At 35.8% G+C, this 27,302-nt stretch overlaps 1 protein-coding gene across 8 annotated transcripts in view; it reads left to right on the plus strand.

Moving 5' to 3' along the window:
- Nucleotides 1-8,059: 8,059 nt before the first annotated feature.
- LOC114881174 overlaps nucleotides 8,060-27,302 on the plus strand; it is a 56,605-nt gene continuing 37,362 nt past the window's right edge. For 7 of the 8 annotated variants that reach the window (XM_046289949.1, XM_046289958.1, XM_046289959.1 and 4 more), the window contains exon 1: nucleotides 8,061-8,497. The gene's annotated coding sequence lies outside the window, so the exon portion shown is untranslated. Of the gene's footprint in view, nucleotides 8,498-27,302 lie in introns of all 8 variants that reach the window. The other variant, XM_046289957.1, reaches the window with a different exon arrangement.

Here is a 27,302-nt window from a genome sequence, read left to right on the forward strand (position 1 = left end):
TATTTGTCCCTTTCTATGTTCGACACATTCAAAGACTCGGCTCGAGCCGTGTCGTTCGGCCAGCGTCACACATTTTCGTTACCGCTTCATGGGATATTCCAGTAACGCGAAATCAGGAGAGTCCAGCATAATAACACATTCTATGCTGCAAATGGTACAACTCCTATTGAGGGAACCCGGCTCCAATGACCTTGACACATATTATAGGGGACACCTTTCTGAGTAATTTTTCGTTATAACTTAACCTTCGATCATTGTTTATTAAAAAGTTATTAACAATGTGTGGTGAACTTATAGATGAGCTATTCCCCCTCCGATTTTAATGATTTTTAAATATGTTGTAAAATTGGTCATTTTAAATAACTTTTTTCTTCTAAGGTGTACATATGTCGGACTCGATTAGTTTGCGAGATATTCGCGAAAAACTATGAGTACTACTACATTGAATTTCGCCTGCACGTATACGACTGCGGCTGTGTAAAAGATGGGAGTGATGGGGGTGATGGGCAAGCGTTTCTGTAAATTAAATGTAGAAGCGCAATTTTTGTATAACTTACCGTAACATAGATGTAACAAAAGCTGTTTCCGTGGGAAACATCCTTTTTGTGTAAGGGTGGAGGTGTTGCGATCCTCGCCGGTTTAAGAGAACATAGATTCAAAATGTATTGTGAACTAGGCTGTATGGAGCGGAATAAATTGTGAACTATGGCTGAAGTGTGTCAAATTTAAATTGTAAAAGAGAATCAGTATTTTGTTATCAAGAATTCCTTATTATACAGCTTGATCAGTAGAAGAGAATCGGTTTTTCGTTATCGAATGTTAGTCAAGGATTAAATTAATGAGCGTTGCTAAGGATAATTTACTTGGTGATCAGGAGCTATATACATATATGGGAATCCTTACAAATCTTCGTCCTTTGTCCTTTGTTCTTTGTACAACGCTCAAGAGAAGTTCTCGTGTAAAACCATTTATTTCCAATTCATTAAACTAAAAGTTATTTATTATTAAAAGTTCAGTTCATTTTAAATAGTTTAAAAACAGTTTTCTTTTTCTTTAAATAAATCACGTGAGCAGAGTACTTTAGCGCTCCACGGGCAACTTACCCACGTTCCTTGGACAAAATCCCTAAAACTACGAAAAATCTCGCAACATACGCATAACGGAAATCGTTTAAATTTTCTATATTTCATATTCTATGGGCAAAAGTTCTTTTAATTTTTTGAAGCAACTGTCATTGTGCTGAAGATCTCTTATAATAAAATAAGTTACCAAGCAAAAAGTATTTGAAGGAATTATGTAATAACAAAAATAACACAAGATAAATATTAGATAACTATTTCTTAATTAAACGATATTGTATGTTTTATAAAAATGTGATATTCATCTCATCAGGATATTGAGCCACATGCCGCAATTTATATCATAAAAATCAGTAATTTTTAAATGATTTCATATATTTTTATATATTACTAGCTGCGTTACCCGGCTCTGCCCGGGAATTTTAATTAACTATTATTATCCCTATTTCCTTATTCCTATCCCTACTTCCCTGTCCCTATCCCTACTAATATATAAAAGTGAAAGTGTCTGATCGCTTGTTCCTCTTTACGTTTATATGGCTAAACGGATTTTAATATAAATAAATTCTCATTCGTGTTTCAAAAATACATTTGTCAATATAAAACACAATATATTATGTTACTAATATATGTAATATAAGCATATGCAATAGCAACCGGTGTGGCATCCACTTCCCTGTATTTTGAAAATAAAATACAATATTTAAAAAAAAAAAATATGTTTCAGATCAAAATTTTATAAGGTTTAAAAGGTTCTATTGAATGGTCATATCCGTTTGACCTTGAGTGGGGAGAGTCAAGTTTACGTCAAGATCAACCAAATTTTTGTAAATAACTTCATAAACAGATGGCGAAGAAAAGGGAAATGAAGGTGAACGATCAAGAAATCGATTTCATATGTACATAAATACACATACTATGTATCGCGCGTGACAAAAAACAACGCATCGATAATAGTACTTCATGGGTGATGTGGAAATCTATTATTACGGTTGTCGCCCTAATGCGCGACGCGCGATTCATATCGTTGCGGGGTTACCCAAGCACTACGGTCGCCGCATGGGCCAAGACACGCGGCGCGGGAAAGGAGGCGTGACATCTGAAAATCGTCCGAGAAGAGCAGTTAATTCCGAAGCCTGATCTATAACATGGGAGACCCCCTGTGGCTCGGGGGGCTTAGAATACGGCCACGGTATCCCCTGCCTGTCGTAAGAGGCGACTAAAAGGGGTCACACAAACACATACACAGACAGACACACACACACGCACGCACAAATGCACACCGCCTCAGACTACTAAAAGTATGGAAAATGTAAAGAATATAAAGTATGGAAATATGTAAAAGGATAAGGTAATTCAAAAAAGGCGCGGGGTTTGGTGCTGGCGGGGCTGCCAGCACATCCCCGAATGCGCGTGGCCGATAGAGTTCGTTGGGCAAAACAGGGACAGATTAGTCCCCAAAAGCGCTGGCCCCTTTAGGGGTGAAATTGGATGGATGATCTATAACATATTTGAAACTCACGAAAATCTGTTTTATTTTTTTTATTTTTTGAAAAACAAAAGGTAGCCTATGTCCTTCCTAAGGATGCAATCTATCTCCTTGCCAAGTTTCATCGAAATCTGTTCAGCGGTTGAGGCGTGAAAAGGTAACAAACAGACAGACAGACAGAGTTACTTTCGCATTTATAATATTAGTATGGATGTATTATTTGTAAATATTGTAAATATTGTAAAAAAATTAAAAGCAAAATTTATTTTAGTATTATGAAATATTTTTCAGAATAAATATAAATGTCTTATCACTTTTGTTTATAGAATATGAAACATAGAAAATTTAAACGATTTCCGCTATGCGTAACGCGCCGATACGCTCTCTGTTGGCAAGAATCCTGAGTATATTTTGCGCATGCGCACTACAATTATTTATTATAAAACAAACTTGTAGATAATTAAGAAATTATTCACTCATAAACAATGAAAATGATATATTTGTAAATCACAAACGATTTCCAATCAATTACAGTTATCAGTTATCACAAAATCTGTTTATTATAAAAAATTACTAAAAAGTTTCGGCTCACATCATGACTGAAATAAAATTGCTAATTACAAAAGAACTAATTTCTCACAAACGTTAAAAATAGACTCACAATTGATCACAAACGATTTACAAACGTAATACACTAAGAAAAATTAAAAATAATCATATTTTATTATTCCCTCCGGCTAGCTTCATGTAGGTGTAAATGTTGTGGCTTGTTGCCCGTGGAGCGCTGATCCGCTCTGCTCGTGATGGTCCGATGCGAATTTAAATATAAATAATAAGTTAAGAACTTTTGTAAAGAAAAATAAACTGATTAAACTTTGGAAGGATTTTAATTGAACAATTATAAACTTTAACTCAAACTTTAAACAAACTAAGAGATCTTCAAATCTGTAACTTTAAGAAATACGTAGTTGCTTCATGATGATGTTTATTATAAAAGGAGATACAAAAGTAAGGCTTGCTGCTTCTTGTTCGTTTCATTTGCGACGCAATCAAAAGAATAACGGTTTTATTTTAAATCTAGTAATTTAGGGTGTTGCGCGTGGATTTCAGGTGTCTAGGGATTTTTGGATCTTTACTACGTGGGTGTTGCGAACCTCGCTTGTATGTATGTGTGTGATATCGTGTGAATTTAGCCGCAAGCTTGTAATCACTAGCACTGAATGAAATGTAATATGGCGACGATGCCATAAGAGTATGACTGCAGCATGTCTGCATAATGTTATATCAATGCTCATAAATTAGGAGCCAAAATTCAAAGGAATGTACAGACAAAAGATAAGATACTGTAAAACTTTCAACACGGGTGATCGTGCTGGGAGAGAGTTGGAAATCCGGAGAAATAAGACTGTCACACTTGAAATTTCTAAAGAGCTAATTTATTGCGGGCTGTATCTAATTCGTTACTCGTAACGAAAATCATGTTGGTTCTTGAAACTGTCGAAGTCTCTTCGACATCCTGTTTATTTACAGAGGGTCGTAAATTCTCTTAAGGGTTGCCTTGGCTCGCTAGCGCGAGACCTTTTGTTGTCTTACGTTTTCTCTGGATCCCACGCTTTCTCTTAGCACGTGTGCACAGAATCGTTCTCGAGTCTTGGCGGAGCACCACCATCTTCCGCTCGCCCAAGGGTGGACCGAAGCCAGGGAGAGGGACCGCCTCCGGACAGGGATGGGCCCCACCACCATTGGACCAGGGATGATCCTGAGGGAGGATTCAGGATCCAGTGAGGAGGGGATGGCAGCCAACATCGATCGAGGATCTTCACCGCCAAGCTCAGAACGATTCAAAGCTTCAACCCGCTTGCATACATTCTTTATAAAAAGATAAAGTCTAAATAATAAAGGAATAAAAACTATTATTTTACCTTTAATAATAAAGTGTACTTTATTAAAACCCGCGCCGCGAGCAGAGTGCTTTAGCGCTCCACGGGCACCTTACCCACGTAGCATATATCCAAAAATCCCTAGACACCTGAAATCCACGCGCAACATGGGTAAGGTGCCCGTGGAGCGCTAAAGCACTCTGCTCGCGGCGCGGATTTTAATAAAGTACACTTTATTTTTAAGGTAAAAATTAATAGTTTGTATTTTATTCAATTTGACTCAAGTCGGGTTGAAGCTTTGAATCGTTCTGAGCTTGGCGGTGAAGATCCTCGATCGATGTTGGCTGCCATCCCCTCCTCGCTGGATCCTGAATCCTCCCTCAGGATCATCCCTGATCCAATGGTGGTGGGGCCCATCCCTGTCCGGAGGCGGTCCCTCTCCCTGGCTTCGGTCCACCCTTGGGCGAGCGGAAGATGGTGGTGCTCCGCCAAGACTCGAGAACGATTCCGTGCACACGTGTTAAGAGAAAGCGTGGGATCCAGAGAAAACGTAAGATAACAAAAGGTCTCGCGCTAGCGAGCCAAGGCAACCCTTAAGAGAATTTACGACCCTCTGTAAATAAACAGGATGTCGAAGAGACTTCGACAGTTTCAAGAACCAACATGATTTTTGTTACGAGTAACGAATTAGATACAGCCCGCAATAAATTAGCTCTTTAGAAATTTCAAGTGTGATAGTCTTATTTCTCCGGATTTCCAACTCTCTCCCAGCACGATCACCCGTGTTGAGAGTTTTACAATATCTTATCTATTGTTTGTACATTCCTTTGAATTTTGGCTCCTAATTTATGAGCATTGATATAACATAATGCAGACATGCTGCAGTCATACTCTTATGGCATTGTCGCCATATTACATTTCATTCAGCGCTAGTGATTACAACCTTGCGGCTAAATTCACATGATATCACACACATACATACAAGCGAGGTTCGCAACAAGGGAAAACAAAAACGGGGGGTGTTGCGTGTGGATTTAATTATCTAGGGATATTTTAGGATGCGTATAACGTGGGCTGTTGCGCGTGGATTTCAGGTGTCTAGGGATTTTGGGATGTTTACTACGTGGGTTGGATGCCCGTGGAGCGCTAAAGCACTCTGCTCGCGGCGCGGGTTTTAATAAAGTACACTTTATTTTTAAGGAAGAATAATAGTTTGTATTTCTTTATTTTTTTGAGACTTTATCTTTTCACGAAATGTATCTAGACGGGTTGAAGCTTTGAATCGTTCTGAGCTTGGCGGTGAAGATCCTCGATCGAAGTTGGCTACCATCCCCTCCTCGCTGGATCCTGAATCCTCCCTCAGGATCATCCCTGGTCCAATGGTGGAGGGGCCCATCCCTGTCCGGAGGCGGTCCTTCTCCCTGGCTTCGGTCCACCCTTGGGCGAGCGGAAGATGGTGGTGCTCCGCCAAGACTCGAGAACGATTCTGTGCACACGTGCTAAGAGAAAGCGTGGGATCCAGAGAAAACGGAAAATAATAAAAGGTCTCGCGCTAACGAGCCAAGGCAACCCTTAAGAGAATTTACGACTCTCTGTAAATAAACAGGATGTCGAAGAGACTTCGACAGTTTCAAGAACCGACATGATTTTCGTTACGAGTAACGAATTAGATACGGCCCGCAATAAATTAGCTCTTTAGAAATTTCAAGTGTGACAATCTTATTTCTCCGGATTTCCAACTCTCTCCTAGCACGATCACCCGTGATGAAGGTTATACCATAGACATAAGAAGTATAGACGGAGCCTTTCTACGAGGGGTAAGTGATAATCGCGGTAAGGGGGGAACTCATCTGACTTCGACTATTTTCGTAAACGCAGACTCGGGTATGTTCGGCTTTTCGCATCCGTACGATGAGTTGTATTGAACTTGTAGCAGTGAAGTTGGCTACAAATTCACTACGCATTCACGCCGCGTCGATGAGTGAATGCGTGACCAACTTCACTGCGACAAATCAATGCAACTCATTGTCGGTGTACACTGAGTTGCATTGAACTTGTCGCAGTGAAGTTGGCTCCAGATTTACTGACACATTCCCGCCGCGTCGGTGAGTCGATCTCGCCCATCGTCTCACCGACGCGGCGTGAATGTGTCAGTAAATCTGGAGCCAACTTCACTGCGACAAGTTCATTGCAACTCAGTGTACATACATACATGTGAAAAATGAGCCGAATACTACCGAGTCTTGCCGGAATAAGTCGAAGTCAGACGAGTCCCCTCCTCGCCCCGATTATCACAGCCCCCCTTACCAAAAGTAGCAGTTTATGCTCCGTCTATATTTCTTATGTCTATGGGTTATACATTATCTTATCTATTGTTTGTATATTCCTTTGAATTTTGACTCCTAATTTATGAGCATTGATATAACATAATGCAGACATGCTGCAGTCATACTCTTATGGCATCGTCGCCATACTACATTTCATTCAACATTTGCGATTACAAGCCTGCAGCTAAATTCCCACGATATTGCACACATACATACAGGCGAGGTTCGCAACAGGGGTAAAAGCTCAACACCGTCTATCATACTGTAATAGGACCCAAATAGAAAGCGTTACGAACTATAATAAATAACTATTCTCAACACTTCACAAGACGTTTGATAAAAGAGAGCAATTTTGGAGCAGAGACACTAATTTATATAGCCTTTCATTGCTAAGATAAACAAGCATTAGCAACTCCAATGTTAATTAGTTTAAAATTTCAGAGTAATTAACGATCAACCTGATTGGTTCTTTAATTGCATTTCTTTTCTCCTCGAATGAGCGTTTTAGGATTTGGCAATGCTTTAACTTTGTTTGTGAGCTTTATAATTAGTTGGCTCTGACAATTTACAGTTTGAATTTGCCTCTTAATATACAATCATTGATTTAACGAAGATACGCAACGGCCACACTTACTATACAATAGTTTTACCACAGCCGACTCTAGTACTAGCCATGCTGAACAACGTGGCAACACCGCTCACGTGACAATCGGGAGTCCTATTTTCAAAAACAGAGTCCTGTGCTCGGAATTGTAATTACCGTCTTTTTTAATTAAAAGCTGTAGTAATATACGCTATTTTGTATTAATTATGTATAAACAAGACATAAACGTTGCAACTATGGCAAGTAGAAGTGATGTGGTAGTATAAAATTGTTATAAATGTGATATAAATTTTGTGTACTCTCGAAGTAGTTTGGTGTTGTGAAGCATGATATTTGAAATATTTACAGTGGTTTCAAGAAAATTTAGGTATGAAGCAAAATGAAACCATCTTTGGATCAAATTGAAACATTTAAGAATTGATAAACGTGTATATAAGTGAATAAAAACCTTGAAACAAGCGAAATTATTGGAACGAAACCAAAGAGGTTATGAGAAGTCCAGAGAGTAGCCGAGAGTCTGACGACGTTGATTGGCTGGGAGTCTGGGAGTCCGGGAGGCAGATAGAGTAGGGTTAGATGTTGATATATTCAGACCGGACTCCCGCGGTGTTGCCATTTTTACTTCAGCACGGCTAGTACTAGAGTCGGCTGTAGTTTTACGGTGTTTCAAATTATTTACATTTACATTTTTCTCCGCTGTGTGGCGTTGTTCCGCAGTGCAAAAGTTGCTGACACGCAACACAACAAAATTAAAGTACTAGTGACCTCCGTTTCTGGTGGGAGTACCATCTTTTCAGAGACGATGAGTATCAGCCTTTTGTTTCGAGCTGCCGTGCCGTAAGGTGTTTTCGTTGTCGCGAGTTTCTGGTTCCCTCAATTTTCTTATGCACAGAAGCATATATTTTTTAGTTTAAAATTTTTGTATATATATAATATTTAGGAACTTGTGTATGTGTGTGTATATATATATGTATCTTTTTAGCTTAGAGTTGTATGTATATAAGTAGTGTATACATATACATATATGTATAAGCACTTGTGATTCCGCGGTGTTAATGTGGAAAATTGAACGTGTTAAATATATAAATTATACAGAGGTGCAACGTGCTGTGACTAAGGTAAGGACAAACTTATATCTATGTTAATTAGGAGAGATAAAAAATAGGATATCAATAGGGGAGATAAAGACAAAACTTTTGAATACATCAGCAGAAATGTTGAAAATAATTACTTGTCAGATAAAAAAAGAATGTATATGTGAAGCATTTTTGCAACTAAAAGCACGACATATTTTTTTCCTGTTTTTAAAAAAGACGGTTTAATACGCTTACTGCGCATAAAATGATGAACGAAGGAACGACGAGGAGCTTCACGCGCCTGACGTCACAGCAAACGGATTAACTTTTAGAGGATTAACCAGCATTCGTTTACAAAAATTTATGTATACATGCAACGTATATGTTATGCAAAATTTGAGGATCTCTGAAGTTTAAAAATAATTAAAAGACATATTTGCACCTGGTCAATTCTGAATTAAGAACTAAAGTAATAGTGTAAACAACATGCAGAGTGCATACATCAGAACAAATATGACAATGTTGTACATACATACATCAATGTGTATAAATCAAAATAAAAAATTGTTGAAAGTGTTTTCACTTTTAAGTCATTAAAAATGCTTCTTCTAAACATTGGCTTTTATTTAACGTTTTTGAAAAAATAGCTGAAGTGAATTTTCCTATTGTATTGTTTAATAAACTATAAATGAATTTCTTGGATTCTTAACTGTTCTGGTTTTTCTTTTTTGTATGCTAACAACACATAGTATTCATTTCCATTGGCTGAATATATTAGGCCCAATGTAGCTTGACTTTAATGATCATATGTGTAATATTCAAATAGTTAATGTGCATTCTTTAACAATGTTATTTGTATTGATATAAATAATTTAATTACTATATTTATATAATTTCAAGATTTTTGTTTTTTGATGAACAGTACTCTTATTTATTCTAAGTTTACTTTTATTGCATTACGCATTTGCATTTACATTTAATATTTATCTTATGTCCACTTTGTATTAAAAATATTGATAAAATGTTTATATAGCAATTTTAAGCAAACTTTAAGCTTCAAATTAGTGTAACATTAGTATTTTTTATGGTATTTTTATATCATTAAATCTTGTTAGAATTTAAAGTTCTAAAATCTGTTATTTTATATGCTTCAACCTTATATGGCAAAATTAAATATTTAAATTTGTAAAATATTCAGGTATTTCTTCTTATTTATTATTATTTATATAATTCTGAAATGTGAATATCATTGAATATTACGTGTGTAAATTAGTTTGGTGCTTGTTTTTAAATATCCTGCTGCTATATCATGTTCGGAAGAGACGTAATTTATGGTTAGAAAACACCATGTGATTTAGCTACATGATCAGTATAATTATAGATTCCTGTGGTATAATCTTAGTTAATATAAAATTCCTCTCTGGTATAATCTTAATTCTCAGTTGGTATGGTGGTGTTTCAATTATGTAATTGTTATCGTAAGATTATTCATAACCTTACTCATGTTTTGTATGTATAGTGATGAGTATTGTTGCCTGAAACGTTTTTAATATTCTTAATTATACACAATAATGTGTAACAAATAGAGATTTCAGCTACCACAGAATTAGCAAATTAAGCAGTTACAGGTCATTAAAGTCTCAATAATAGCAACTAACGTAAGGGTTAAAAATCAATTGTATTAACTATGGTTGCTGACAACATAATATTAAGCACTGTATTCTGTTTATATTTTAGTTAAAAAAAAAATTGTAGCTGAAGTAGTTGAAATATTTTGTTTCATATAAGTTGTCTACAAGATGCGGAAAGTGGTAACGGAAAGTTTGGAAAAGAAATTTTCATTTCATTAACAAATGTGAGTTTAGTCAACTTAAGAAGATTAACATTAATAATCTCCAAGATTAATAGATTTTCCAAACGTATGTCTAAAAATATGTTCAATATACATATAAAGATCCAACATATATTTTTCATTTGTTGACAAAGGGTATAGCCCGGTAAGGTAGACAAAATGGCCCTTGAACCAAATTAAATTCAGAATGCGTCATTCGATAGCATATCAAAAGAAAATACTGTACATCAATTTTCAATCCTTTATCTTAATCGGGGGGAGGGGGGCAATAGAAATGCCAGATCGTGCCTCATTCCTCCTATTTAATAACATCCGAAAATTCTGAAAAAATTCTGATACACTACAAACACGGTAGCGTATATTATGGAATTTTTTCAGATTTTTTCATTGCAAATTCTAGTTGTAAAAAATGAAAAACCGAACAAACAATCTGAAGAAACGCGATTTGTTATTGAAAATGTAAGAACACTACTTTTATATTACTGTGGTAATAACATATTAGTAAAACTATTACTCTTGAATTTTTTCAGATTTTTTGTTGTGGTGTAACGTAGTTAAAAAAATCAAAAACCAATTATTTCGCATGACAAAGTAACTTCTATTTCGAATTTTTATTTAAGTTAATTCTATTTCGGTAACCTGTATACCAATTGTGTGAATGTGAATCTATTTAAAAGTATTTAATACATATTCTAAAAAAACAGGAAATACTTGGTTTTTGATTTTTTTAACTACGTTGCACCACAACAAAAAATCTGAAAAAATTCAAGAGTAATAGTTATACTAATATGTTATTACCACAGTAATATAAAACTAGTGTTCTTACATTGTCAATAACAAATCGCGTTTCTTCAGATTGTTTGTTCGGTTTTTCATTTTTTACAACTAGAATTTGCAATGAAAAAATCTGAAAAAATTCGATAATATACGCTACCGTGTTTGTAGTGTATCAGAATTTTCGTGAGGCACGATCTGGCGTTTCTTTTATCCGCGTAAGAGGTAACGTCGTCAATTTTCAAGATTTTTGAAATCCGTTTTTTCCATGTGATAGGGAATCGTTTGTAGTTGTTTGTAGTGATTTTCCTTTCGTTTGTAGTTGAATAGTTTAAAAGTTACAGCTGATTGACGAAGTTGGCTGATGGGTGTAAACAATTACCTATAACTTTGAAACTATTCAACTACAAACGAAACTTTTTTTACTACAAACAACTACAAACGAAACTTTTTTTACTACAAACAACTACAAACGATTCCCTATCACATGGAAAAAACGGATTTCAAAAATCTTGAAAATTGACGAAGTTACCTCTTACGCGGATAAACAATTGCTCGTAACTTTTAAACTATTCAACTACAAACGAAACTTTTTTTACTACAATCAACTACAAACGATTCTCTATCACATGGAAAAAACCGATTTGAAATATCTCAATGTCGGGTGCGGGTCAATTTTTCAATTTTTAACCGACTTCGAAAAGGAGGAGGTTACTCAATTCGATCAGTATGTATGTTTTTTTTATTTTTTTATTTTTTTTTTTTGTGTGTGTGTTCACCGATTACTCCGAGATGAGTGTACCAATCGGAACGAAACCTTTTACATCTTGTAGGGTATGTCTTCCGGTTGGTCCCATTGAAAAAAAATTTTTCATTTCTTCATTGTTATTGTAAAATACAGGAAGTTTTTAATGTCAAAATTGGACGATTTCAATGATCTTTTAATATGTTGTCGGGGAAATGATTCTGAACAACTTTTTCATTATGCATAATTAACGGAAAGCTTTAGTTTCCAAGATATTCGTAAAAAACTATTGTTACTACTACATTGAATTCTACGTATGCCTACATGTCTTTACCGGTGTATGAGTCAGCATGCAGTCGCCGATTCTCTACTGTTTCTTGTATACATGTATACTTTCCAAGGCATGAATCGATTGCGATGAAACCTTTCACATTTCCGCGATATCTCACTTGCAAAAATTTATGCAATTTGTTATTGTTAATAACTATTGTTATAACTTGTATGGAACTTGTTATCGTTAAAAACTATCGTTATTGCAATTAACCAATAAGAACGGTAAACCACCTTACGGCATCCTACAAATACTGCTCGTTCCACTAAAAAGTGTGAAATAAAATAATTTTTAACAAAAAATACAACCGACTTCGAAATGCACTAAAAAGTATAAAATAATTTCTACTTCATTTATACAAATACCCAACAGCTATTAATAAAACCTATTTACTCGTTAAATAGTATACTAAATACATTTCAACCTTTTCGGAGGCGGCGCATAATTAAAAATACCCGAATATACGATGCTGCCAATAATGATTTGATAGGTTGTCGACGCCTGAATCTTCCTAGTAGAAGAAAAGTTTTTAATTTTGCGCCGCCTCCGAAAAGGTTGAAATGTATTTAGTATACTATTTAACGAGTAAATAGGTTTTATTAATAGCTGTTGGGTATTTGTATAAATGAAGTAGAAATTATTTTATACTTTTTAGTGCATTTCGAAGTCGGTTGTATTTTTTGTTAAAAATTATTTTATGTTTATTTATTAATTGATCCAACTACAAACGAAAATATTTTTACTACAATCAACTACAAACGATATACTACCATTTTCCGAAAAAAAAAGTTAATTTTTTGAAAATCGGGTGCCAGGTTCACATAGCTTGCGTTGCACAGTGGGCTGTTTGCCCGATCTCAGCGGTTAAAATTAAATTTTTAAAATTTTACATAGATTGTAAAATTTTGGTGGCTTGACTTATCGTTAGTTGAATATCTGAGGAACAATCTCCCATCATTGGTTTTCCCATTCATGTATCCATAAAGCACTGAAATTTGTCGGAAGTTTGAAATTCTGTTAACACGTTTTCATTTCTCCACGAATTCATCTATTAGTAATTCTTACCTTATTTACAAACATTAAACAGTTGTTTGTTTTGTAGAAGTTTTTTTAGTTAAGTATAAGGTATACTTTTAAGAGAATTTCGCTTTTGTACTATATAAATTTTTGTAATTATTAATATTTAAAGATAACCAACGATTCAGTCACTTTCTTTATGATTCTAAGACGTTGGTAACGATTTTGTTATACTTCCGGGTGAGTCCCGGTGTTTATTTCTGTGCCATTGTGTTCTTTAAAGTTTTCTGATTAAGATGCAAGAAAAATTGGTTCCGACTACGTCCGGAAAAAATGGCCATCGCGCGCGCGTGAAATTCGCAGTATTTCTCACATCCTGCATGTTCGCATTCGCTATGTGAAGGAACTGCTTAACTCATAAAAACGCTCATTGTATACTTTAGAATACTGTAGAATATTTAAATATACTTTATGTATACTGAAATATACTTTAGAATATTTCATTTCAGTGATGAAAAATGGATATATGAGAATGTACATACCTTTTACATAATAGGAAACCCTGTGTTTCTATTAATTTTCATCGAAACATGCGTCACTAAATTCCTCGCCTGAGAATATTTCCTCCTTATCTGATGTTGCTCCTTCTTCTTCGCATTCTTCTTCCTCTTCTTCCTCTGTTTCCTCATTATCATCATCACCATCATCATCATTCTCATCATCTTCTTCTGATGCTTGTTCTTCTTCAGTTGGTGGATGTTCAGAAGGTAGAATCAATTACAATGTCTCGCTTATAAAGGGGTTTGATTTTTTCTTTCTAATTTGTCTCATACTGGATATCAGAGGATCGGAAGTAATTAAAAGTATTACATGCATTTCTAGTAAATTTTCGTGTATTATTTTCTCTGTAACGGCGAAAGTATTTGTTTCTTGCCTCGGCTGCCTCTTCCGAGAGGTTTCCAATGGATAACATAGCATTTTCAATAATTAATGGTGCGTGGATTAATATCTTATGCATCGTGGGTGACATAGGGTACCAGGAATATAGTTTAATATATAGTTCTGCAGTGTCCATAGTGTATGCTCCAAATTTAATTAAATTCTAATTTGTAACCGCTTGAAATTGTTTCTAATATGACTCTGTCTATATGTATATTAATTCTACGTCAATCCCGGTAATGGTAGACGATAATTTATGGTTTAAGAAAACCCTGCGATTGGTGTTCCCGTTGTTTGTATTGCTGAAACCAGTTTTTGGTACATCAATAGTAAGTCCTATTTGTGCTTTAAACTCCTCTTGTATGATTTTCTTTCTTTCCATTTCCGAATGTGTAATTTATAGGATAAATGTATCAAATTTTGAAATAATTTTATTCTGACATGTAAAATTGACAAACCAAACTTTAATGCAGCTACATTTATTTCACCTATCTTTGATAAGTCGTTGAATGCTGTACAGGTCAATCCACATATGTATTTATGTATGTAACACTTCATGGTAGATAATGTATTTGTTACCGCGTTGCATATCTTCCCATCTATCATTATGAACAAAAAAGTGTGCTTAACAGCTATAGGTCCATTTCTGTTAATTTCTGTTTCTGTTAGGTTGTCTATTTGGCCTTGTATATAACTTATTTCGTCCCGTATAACACCGGTATCTTCTTTTATATATCTTATACGAATTGGTCTACAATACGTTGAAGATGACGGTGTCGAATTATCCCAAATGATTTTTCCATTTTCTGTAATTAACCGTAGAGGAACGAATGTGCTTTGAAATATGTGGCTGTCTGAATCAGTAATATTTTCAAATTTTTGTTTATGTTGCGCTTGTTTCGATCGATCACAACCCCATTTAATTTATTTATTTCATTTGCTTCTAAATTATTTAACACTTCTTCCAAGTATAATAATAATCGGGCAGCTGTGTGGTCTACTAATTCTTGTAGCTTTATTTCTGCAGAAGTGTCACTTATAATGTATGCTTCCTGATGAGGATAGCAATCTTTGTTAGTCCTCTCTAATATATGATAGGATGGAAACAGTTTTTTATCCATTGTACGGACAGTTTTGTAGTTTTGCTTAGACAGATTTGTGTGCGCAAATATATTTAGAGCTTTAAGAATGTTGTTTGGTTGTCTAATTTTTGTTTGTTGATTTCTTGAACAAACTTTTTTGCACATTTCTGCATACTTCTGGCATTCACTAGACCATAAGTCCTTAGCTTCGCCCTTGCAGCAAATATTAATTTCTCGGAACTAATATTTTTCCGTAAATATTTTTCTGTTTTTTATCCGACTTTGAAACGGAGGAGGATACTCAATTCGATCAGTATATATATTTTTTTTCCTGGCTTTGTTCACCGATTACTCCGAGAAGAATGGACCAATCGGAATGAAATCTTTTGCGTCTTATAGGATATGTCTTCCGATTGGTCCCGTTATAAAAACATTTCGCATTTTTTTATTCTGAACGGTTTTTATTGCAAAAAAACGGGAAGTTTCTAATCTCAACATACAATGACTTCAATGATCCTTTAATATATTGTCGGTATATATTCATCCTTTAATACATTTATTTCCATTAACATAATACTACTAAATTATTATTTTCTATGAACAAGAATAAGATTATGATCAAAAAAGTATTCATACAGTATATTGTACAGCTCAATTACAATAAAAGGAACTGGTTTAATATTTTGTGCGGTATCCCTTTGCATGGATCACGGCTTGTAATCTCCGTGGCATAGATGCCATGAAATTTTCAGTCTTGCTTGAATCAATTTTAACCCATTCTTCACACAGAGCTTGCTTCAGTTCCCCCTTAGTGCGTATATTACGTTTGTGGACTTTTCTATACAATTCTTCCCACAAGTTCTCGATAGGATTCAAGTCCGGAGATTGTGGGGGTGGTTTTTAGTAAGTGAGGCACATTATACAACAGCCATTCTTGAACAATACGAGAGGCATGTTTCGGATCATTATCCTGCTGGAAATAATAATTGTCTGAAACATTTAATTTTATCGCGCTCTCTTCTAAATTTTCTTGTAAAAAATAATTTTTAACAAAAAACAAATCCGACTTCGAAATGCACTAAAAAGTGTAAAATAATTTCTATTTCATTTATACCAATATTCCATAGCTATTAATAATGTCTACTCAATCGTTAAATAGGATACCAAATACATTTCAAAGTTTTCGGAGGCGGCGCAAAATTAAAAATACCCGAACAAACGATGCTGCCAATAACGATTTGATTGCGGTATGGCAAACTTGGTAATTAATAAGTCGTAAGAGAAAAATTATAGGTCCGGCTGAAAACATTTGTAATTCTAACGATTGTATGAGAAATTGGCAGCACTGTTGATATACATGCACTATACTGCAGTTCGCAAGAGACCATACTTAACTTCTATATACGTGCTTATAAATCATAAACAACAAAAGATATCAAAAAATAGTTGCAATGAAAGTTATACCGTTTCTTGAGGTCTATATAGCTGCGTGTAAAATTTTTTTTAAACCATCCTTTTTGCAAAATTAAAATCCCCCTCCCCCTCCGTTTTGAAAAACTTTACTTTTTTTTCAATCAATAAAAGCGCCTGTTTATTATGAATTTAGCGATGTATTATAGTGTATAGTTGTTTTAATTATTCCGGAATTCCGGAATTTTTGATTTAAGTTGTTTGATTTGTGTGTATTGACCGCTAACTCGACTTATAGTACTTGCGACGTTGATAGAACCTATATACGTTTTACAAGATATTTGCGTTTATATAAAATCGCAATAATAAGCCTTTTATTGTAGGCGTATGATATTTTTTAAAAAGGTAAACATGTTATTCCTGAAACACGTTCAAAAATTCCGATTTTACTCTTTAGATGTTTCGTGATGCTCTTGAAAGAGGATCCGTACTCCATGATATTGATATGTATTCGAAAATGGACATTAGAAGCAAAAGAAAACATTGATTTGCCAACATTTAAAGCAGAAAAGTGGTAGATATTTAAATTTAAAAAACTGCATGGAATAGTTTTGCGTAAAATAACAAAATTTGTAACTTACCGGGAACGTGAAAATTCTCAAGAAATAGATACAGTTATCGATAATTTTATTCAAGTTGTGAAACCGAATATTAATACTCGTAGTTATGGCGTAGAAAATGTATTTAATTCGGACGAAAGTGGTTTTAATTTAGAACTTCATTCTGGTCGAACGCTAGCTGCAAGGGAATCAAAAACCATTGAAGCTGTCGTACTGTCCATATCATCAACCACTCATAGTTACACCATACAACCTACTGTATCTGCAAATGGAACATTGCTTTCACCGCTGTACATAGTTTTAAAGGAATCAAGCAGACAGTTCGGACCAGGACTAAAAGAAAGTTTATTCAATGCTCCAAATGTTCATGTTTCTGCTTCAATATCTAGCAAATTAACTTCAGAGCACTTTAAAACTTGGTTTACTGAAGTATTTTTAACAAACGAGGGATCCCGAAGCGTTCTCCTACTAGATTAATGGAGTGGACACTGTCCAAATGCTTTGCAACATCTTGTTCCTGAAGGGAAAGAAGTACTTTTTCTGACAATACGGAAAAGACGACAGGAAGACTACAGCCTCTTGATCTTCTTGGTTTTCGAATATGGAAAAATTTCGTAAAAACTTTTTCCGATCAGGTCATTTTATTGAATCATGACGTTATTTTACATCAACGAAATAATATCATAAAACTCCAATCTCTTGTACATAATCAGTTGTCTTCACCTAGATTCCAAAATTTGTTTAAGCATTCGTGGTACAAAAGTGGATATATAGAAGAACGTCTGGCACGCTATGAAAATCCAGTCGATTATTGTTTTACAAAACAGGTTGACAAACAGGTTCATCGGTGCGATATATGCGGAGAATTAGCTTCCTTGTGCTTGGTGTAAAAAATATTTGTTTCAAACACTTTTTTGAAGAATTTCACTACTGTAAAAGCTATGTCGAATAATATTGGTTGTTATATACATGTACAATAATATTATATTATAATAAAAATTAAAGTCAGAATAAGCGAAATATGTATAGAAGCGGATTTAACGAACACAGTATGGATGAAAGAGAGTGTTACTGTATCAAAAACTCTTTACATTTTCAGCTTATTTTTATATGTAGATTAACCGTCATTTCAATTGTACTACTACATTGGAAGTACTCTGTATATTGTAGAAAGTCTACAAAATAAATGTACTTCATCATATGAAGATGAAATTAATCTTGCAATTATGAAAATGACATGTAAAACGAATGGAAAAATGGTTCTTATCAAAGATCTTATCAACGTTGCAAGTATAAGTTCAGTTAGTGGTCAATACAGACAGATCAAAAAATTTAAATCAAAAATTCCATCGGAATAATTAAAACAACTATATATTATAATACATCGTTGAATTCGTAATAAATAGGCGCTTTTATTGATTGAAAAAAAAGTAAAATTTTTCAAAACGGAGGGGAGAGGGAATTCAATTTTGCAAAAAGGATGATTAAAAAAAAGAACTTGCACGCAGCCTTATAGACCTCAAGAAACGGCATAACTTTTATTTCAACTATTTTTTGATATCTTTTGTTGTTTACGATTTATAAGCACGTATATAGAAAGGGCGGTTCGGATAAAAGGGTTGATATCTCCCTCAAAGTGAAAAACGGGCACCAACGAATTACAGTTATCTTCATAAACAGGTCTAATAAATATTTATGCAAAGTTTCATCAAAATCGGAGTGTATCAGTCCCCGATGTTCCCTTGTTAGTTGCATTCTTGATTTCAAAAATTTTGATCTCTTCGTTTGTAACGATTTCAAAGACCATGCTGGATGTTGTTCAGATAATGAAACAACTTTGCATTTAGCTGAAAATTGAATATTTTTATCTTCCTCACTCTCGCTCTCTTCGACTGACGATTCTGCAGATAATGCAGTTGCATCGTTTTCCTGACCCGATTCGTATGTGAAGAGTTCTTCGTCACTGATATTTGTTTCATCTTCGTCTTCGCGATGTTCTTCGCTCGTGCATTCTAATGCATTGTTAATTTCCACGAAATACGAATATAATTTCTGTGCTATTGTTTTGGATTCTTCACTAATGTCTTCTGTGTCTTCTTCTAATGGTAGAATTAAATCTTCATTTTTTAATAAGTTAATGAAAAAGGAAATTGCACTAATTACCACTTTTTCTCTACTATCGTTGCATTGTGTCATGCCGCGTTTCACTATTCTACAGCCATTATTGACGGTAAACAAATGAAGATCTACTTACGTATGGATATAGGTGGCCAAGAACCCACGGCAGAAGATTATAAATTTATGTACAGCAATTTTGTATATAACAGATCAAAACTAAAGTTGCAAAAAATAATTGTGTATAACAATAACAAATAAACACGTGTAAATTTCGAATGCGGTAAGGATGTTAATGTACGTATTGGGTAGAAAAGATAACTTAAATTCTATAAAAATTGCAGCACATTTAATTAATTATTAATAAATGCAATTATAATAACACAGTTGTAACAGTTATTCAAAAAGTGACAAATCATTTAAAAAAAAAAAGAAAAGAATATTGGAAACCATGGGCTTGAACCGTGGAGAGTTAGATTACAAGTCAAGCGTTTTACCGCGGAGCTAACTGTTTGTATGTGTTAGTTTGTCATACTTCTCAATGTAAGGAGTAACTAACTTTAATTGTTAATATCTTTTAAACAATTAGCCGTCTGCCCCCAAAAGGAGGTATAGGCGTATTCAGGGCGACGAGCTCTACAAGGTGGCAAAAAATTTCATTAATAAGTGAGCGTAACACTTGGGTAGTTCCCCTCGGCACACAGTGCGGCGAATGATAGGCAAACGTGGACAAAAATAATATTTCTGTTTTTTTATTATTTGTTCGTGCTCGGTAACACGGAAAATGAATTTAGATAAACATTTGTGGTTACTACATTTTCATTGAAATGTTTACGTAAATAAATATTACATTTTTTCAATAATTCTAGTAACCAAAGGAATTAGACTATGGTAAGTCAGATGATAAATTTTCTGATTCCGTTATAATATAAGGTTCAATGTCTGTATCTGGAATTTTAGATTTTTTAGAAACAGGGTTTCTTAACATTGATATCATGGGGTCGGATCTTAATAATAGCAAATTTAATAAGTCGCTATTTGAATTTTTTCTTGAGGATTTTCTGGTGTGGGCATAGCGATATTTTCTAAATTCTTTGTGGCTTGCCTCTAAAGCTTCTTCGGACAGTTGGCCGATAGGTAAATCAAAAAAGGAAATTATATCTGAGCCGTGAATTAATAATTTATGTACCGTGCTAGGCATATAATACCAACTATAATATGTCATATACATATCTTTAGTTTCCAGCAAAATTTCACTAAACCGAGGTAAGTTTATGCTTCTTGCAGACGAAATTACTCTTAAAATAATGTAAAAATTGTAAATTAACTTTTCATTTAAGCCCGTAACTTCTGCCGCTAATTTTGAGTTAGCAAAAAATCGTCTAGCGGTATTACCATCATTGCTGGATCCGAAGCCAGGTTTTGGTTTGTCCACAATTAAACCCATTGTGTTTTTAAATGAATTTTGTATTTCCTTTTTACGATTTTCAAAAATCGTTTTATTTTCGCAACCACGGACCTGCCAAGTTTTTAAAGGTAACCTATATGCAATGTGGAGCAAACACTCAAAGCTTCGGATCCAGCAATGAAGTGGGGAGATTCCAAAGCGATAATTTTCTTGCTTAGGCGTTTTATTGCTGATTGCACCTGTATCATTCATTTCCTTCGGAGAACTGCCACAAATAAAGCACTTAGAAGCAGAATTAGTTCCAGACAAAATGTTGCTTACGCTACCATCAATCATAGTAAGTAACATTTTGTAAGAAATGTCAATTTTACAATCATTTTTTAAAATCGAGTGCTGTCTTAATTCATTGATTAATTTTGACATCGCCATTTCTTCATTTGTTATAACTGTTCTACTTTCTTTAATGAACATAAATTTTATTACCCTACAATATAATGTTGAGGAAGGATGTGGATTTTTCCAAAGTTCTTTACTATTTTCATTGTCTATTAATTTAAGTGGACAAAAAGCAATTAAAAACAAAAACTCATCTGTATTTTCCGGGTCAACAAATTTTTGCTTATATGTGCTATGCCCTGAACTTCCATCAAATCCCCATTTACATATCAAAGTAGATGTAGTATTTTTTTCAATATTTATAACATTTACGATGCTCTCAGCCGTCTTGTTTAATAATTCCTGGAGATCAACGTATGCTGTGGTCTCTGTTATGGTGTTGTTCATCGGCAGAAACTTCTTCTTCAACTCTTTCAGTGCATAAAGACTGGGAAAGCAGTTTTCATGCGTAGCGTTGACCGTTCTTCGCAACAAATTGTATTTTCTTTCTGACAAGTCTAGGTCAAAGTACAAAGCCAACACTTCTTGGGGTGATAAAGAGCTTCTGGCGTTCTTTATATTCCTAGCAGTCAAATTCGCAGAAATTTTCGCAGCATAATTCAGTTCTTCTGGCTGCCACGACTGAACAAGAGTTTGAACCCTACGTCTTTTCGTTTTCTGTGACGATTCCTGAAATGACGTTTTAGGTCTCCCGCGACTACCAGTAGCTACCTGTTCCGTCACTGCATATTTTGCCATATTATTAATTTTTTCTGGCAGCCTAAACTCGGAATCCAACCAAACTTGATGCCGCTTTTTGAATAAAATTCTGTTTCTTGAACACTTGTTCCACAATCTTTGAATGTTCAAATGGAAATATGTACAACTTTTTACTAAATCACCATTAGTTGCTTCATTAAGGTCCTCGATATTTAAAAGAGTTAAAATGTAATCACAAATTTCGCCAACTTTGTTACCTTGTTCAATGGATATCCACTTTTCAGCAAGTTCGATGTTCTTGATTTTCACAACTTGTTCTAAAAAAATTTATTTCTCAAATATTAGCAGGTAGTAGCAGAAGTGGACTTTGTTTCCATGAAATATAAAGTTAGACGAACCAAATATAAAAGAATCACTGATACATTTTTTTACATTTTTTTAAAAGTATATTTTAAAATATAATTTTGAATCACGCGCATAAGGAGCTATTTTAATAATCAGTAGACTATTAATTTAGGCAACAGCTTTGAAATAAACATACCCATAATAGTGGAATCCATGACAGAAAAAATGAGCTATGTACAATGAATATTACAACAGATTAAGTGAAAAAAAAGGAAGTAAATTGTATTGTTGTAAAATGCGAACTACAAACAACGCAATAATATGCTACGATTAGGTAGCCATATAACTATAAACAAATGCGGTCGCTTAGCAACCATAAACAATTTAACATCTTAGGAGGAGGCCTCGAAGGAGTCTGTGCCCTTAATGCCTGTGTAAAGATCTAAAGTTTAAACCTATCGGTTTCGTGAGGGGATAGGTAGGTTTTATTTTTTTCGACTACTTCTGGAGGTGTCTCTGTATAAATGATAGTGGGGGCATCCGTGGCGGATGGTGACTTGGGAACGAATTGTAGGTGCCATTGGAACGGCAGGATTCGGTGTTCCTACCAGGTTTTTGATAAAGTCGTCGTCTTCCGTTGTACTTTGAGGGTTGTTAGAGCAGTATGCTAAGTACTTGTCTAGTTCGTCTCCTACAGCGTCTCGTTGTGCGACTCTAATTCTACTTCTGGAAAGTGCGTCGGCGTTAGTATTAATTTTTCTGGGTTTATAAATTATTTCGTAGTCGTATTCTAGCAATTTTAGACGCCATCGCATCAGCCAAGAGTTCGGGTCTTTAACATTCATTAGCCACACGAGCGGTCTGTGATCTGTCACGATGGTGAATTTGCGCCCGCACAAATATTGATGAAAATGTTTAGTTCCCCAAACAATAGCTAATAGTTCCTTTTCTGTGGTGGTATATCGAGTCTCTGCATTATTTAGGGCTTTGGGATAGAACGGCACCTAGCGCGTGATTACTTGCGTCCGTAGTGAGTATGAACGGCTCTTTCCAATTAGGGTACTGTAAAACGGGCTGAGTCGTTAGAGCGTTGTAAAAGCCATTTGCTGCTCGTTAGTCCAAAGGAATTCAATATCTTTTCTTAATAATTGGTTAAGCGGCTTGGCTGTTTTGGCGAAATCCTTTACAAAACTTCCTGTAATATTCGCACAGTCCTAAGAACTGTTTGATGTCTTTCGCGTTTTTCGGTACCGCGTAGTTTCTGATTTTGTCGATTCTGCTAGGATTAGGTTTTACGCCGTCGGTTGATATAACGTGCCCTAAGTATTCTAGTTCTGGTTTCAAATATTCGCACTTGTCCGGTTGGAGTCTCAAACCGCATTGTCGTAAGTGTGCGAACAGGTTTTTTAGGTTTTTGTTATGTTCTTCTAACGTTCGGCCGAAGACAAATATGTCATCGATATACAGGGAGGACCAGGATGGTCTCCCCACACGTTTTTCTCACTTATCATAGGCGATAGCCAAAAAAAATGATAATGGGGGGTATTAAGGGTATTTATGCCGACTGACGGAAAATGTTATATTTTCAAGATGGCCGCCGGTTTTGGCACCACATTCAAATTTATATTTTTTTCTTATGGAATGCGCGTGTTTCGTATTTTTTTATGGACTGTCCTTATTTTTGTGTGTATAAACAAATAAAAAGTTTATAGTAAAAAGTCGACACTTTTGGAGATATTGACACCCAAAGTCGAAAATGGTTTTTAATTCATAGCTCAAGAACCATAGGTCCTATCGACATGGAACTTTTTGCAATCGGTGACGCCAATGGTGACCAATAATACCATGGAAAAATTATTTCGATCAAGTTTATTTTTTTGGTCGAAAATCGATTTTTTAGTTTTCAACCCCCATTTTCTCGAAAAATTCAAATGGCACCCCCTGTATGTTGATGCATGTTTTGATTGCTCCTTTTATGAGGTTTCATAAAAGGTATTGGTTGATACACTTTTTCCTATTGTTTTTCAAGTTATTTGCAAAAAACCGGGTTTTCGGGCAAATTTCAGCTAGTCATTGTTTTAAGTGCTTGTATGAATGCTCATCACAGTCATTAACCCGTATAAGGGTATGTTCCCTACCTGCTAGTAACCTTTCGAGCTAAGTCTCGGATGGTAATTCAGATGTGTTTTTTTGTGACAGAAAACTCAATATTCTTATTCAAAAATTTTATTTGGAACTTTAGTTTACAACCTATTTACAAGTGTTCGACTATAACAGGTGTTCGAAGTGACCGCCTTGCTCTTGTAGGCAAAGTTCTGCCCTCCGTAATACTGCCGACCTCACAACTTCTCGAATCATCTTCTTGTCGATTTGCTGACAAGCCTCTCTAATTCGGTGCCGCAGTTCGGCAACATTGCGAGGTGGGTGATGGCAGTCGTACACTTTGTTCTTGAGATATCCCCACAAAAAAGAGTCAAGATGCGTCAAGTCCGGTGACCGCGGGGGCCACGCAACACTACCTCCTGTTCCAATCCAAAAGAAATGGTTATCAAGGTAGTTTATCACTATTCTGGCGTTGTGACACGGTGCCCCATCTTGTTGGAAAATAAAGTCCCCCCGGCTCTAGTTTAGAATATGGGACACGCCCCCTGATGACGTCACGTACATATTTTTGTAGCTTATCACACATGGTGTTCATATATGTAGACCATAAGTGCCACAAATTTTTTTTTAAGCGTCACAATACTTTTTTGTAAAAAGTAAAATTCCAGCCCTTTCTCATCTGTCCCGCTTAAGAGGGGGGCGCCTCGTATTGTAAACAATAGAGAGGGTCCTGCGGGACACATTGGTGGTGATTTCATTTGTAGGAGGCGTGGGAGTCGGGAGTTATGGAAGGTCAAAGATCAGGACATTCAAAATTTGTGAATGAAGCATTGATCTTTTTTTTCAACATAAGTAACCTTTCTTACAACTTTTTCACAACTTTTTTTTTTTTGAGAGGGGGAAATGTCTTACACGCACCGGGCATGTAGTGCTAAGCCCGGTAGTATGGGACTCCCGGGATAACCCGGTATACCCACTAAAATGTAACCTCTTATTATGTCACTATTCGAATTCTCGAACGGGGTACACAGTTTTTATATCTTTCCACAATTGTTCGAATGGATCTAATTTCCTCTGTCGCACATCTCTATGCCACAGATAGGTACACAAATGCATTGCCGAATCGTCCTGCTTGTACCCTCTGTTAATGAGGTGATGTTTTAAATGCTTCCAGCTGCCTTCAATCGCTTGGGTGTGGGTTCCGGTCGCAGGATTGACAAATCTTCCCTCACCTTGAGTGCTGTAATTTACGGTCTTGTGTATATAATTCATGTTCGGTATATTGGGTAGATCTTTGTATGCTGCCCACTCATCAGTATAAATTTTAGTTCCGGGGGCCACATGTTTCACGATGAATGGGAAGAGGCTCTCCCTATCTCGTTTGTTGTCTTTGCATATCTCCAGACGATAGGAACCTTTCTCATCTATCATACCCAATATTCAGTTACCTTCACGCAATCGACCTCTATTGTATTTCCTCTTCCCTACTTTTGTTTCGTCGATCTGTACAATATGCCCTGGCCCACCGATTTGTCCTTCTGCTTCGTAACGCTCGTCCAGTGCTACCATGCACACCTCACGGCAGTAGCTATACCAGTCAGCAACTGTAGCTGACGAAGTGGCCACATCAGTAATTGATGACTCCCTTATAGCACTATTCTGGCTCATTTTATTCGCCAAAGCATACATTAGAATAAGCACTCGTTCAGGATCCAGCTTCACATGTTCGAACCAAGTTCCTGACGCTGCACTTCTGGTATAAGGTCCTCGATTTCCGTGCTTTTTCCTACACCTAAACCGTCCGAACGTACCGTGAGATGCTTTAAATTCCATTTTTACTGGTCTCGGACATCTTCTTTAGTGTTCCTGTCTTTAATAATGCCAGTGGTAAGCTTAAACAGATTCATGGCGAAAACACAAAAAACACAAAGCACAGTACAATAAAAAAAAAGAAACAAGTATCGCAATCGTAATCCAAATCGTTTTCCGTGTCGTGTCCGTGTGTAAAGCCGTAATCGTGGTCGTTATCGTAATCGTATTCCGTAAATCATAAGCCGTGAGTCAAAATCTGTAAGTCGCCAATTCGTAAAGTTCGTGTACCGTTTCGTGGTTCACGTTATTATAAACCGTGATCGCTCTCGTGAGCTCTCATTATCCGTTAGCGCCGGCTTCCTACATTACTAAACAATGAAATGCTTACTCCTTCAAATTCAAATCAATTTCTGTTATGATAACAATGCCAAAACGGTGTTGACGTTTACAAGATAGATATGAGGCGATTAAACGTATTTTTGATAAGTAAATACTACCTGCGAGGAAGTTGAAGATTCAAACGCGTGATAAATTATACCCTAACCTAACCCAATTATCCTTGTGAACAATTGTGGAAAGATGTCCTGATCTTTGAACTCCCATAACTCCCGACTCCCACGCCTCCTACAAGTGAAATCACCACCAATGTGTCCCCCACGACCCCCACTATTGTTTACAATAGGAGGCACCACCCTCTTAAGCGGGGCAGATGAGAAAGGGCTGGAATTTTACTTTTTACAAAAAAGTATTGTGACACTTAAAAAAAAATTTGTGGCACTTGTGGTCTACATATATGAACACCTTGTGTGATAAGCTACAAAAATATATAGGTGACGTCATTAGGGGACGTGTCCCATATTCTAAACTTGTGCCGGCGGCGGCTCGCGTGTACACTATATTTATCGAGTCATTGACCTGTACCTTTCGATCCAGTTGCTTGCACGGGTGCTGTGGTTCCTGAGCTAGTCTTGAACGTCTATTTTGAACTCACGAACAAAAACTGCTGAGTACTTTAACAAAATTGATCTGAACAAAAACTGCTGAGCACGTGTCTGAACTGTGGTGATCGTTGATCAATAATGGCGTCGTAGCGCGGGATCCGGCGAGAAGACCCCTGCTCACGCGTTACCTAGATGGGCGACTCCCGATCGATAAATCGATCGACCGTGAGCGCCATCATGGCTGAGCGGATTCTCAAA

This window comes from Osmia bicornis, unplaced genomic scaffold (genome assembly GCF_907164935.1).
Source record: "Osmia bicornis bicornis unplaced genomic scaffold, iOsmBic2.1, whole genome shotgun sequence".
Lineage (NCBI taxonomy): Eukaryota > Metazoa > Arthropoda > Insecta > Hymenoptera > Megachilidae > Osmia > Osmia bicornis.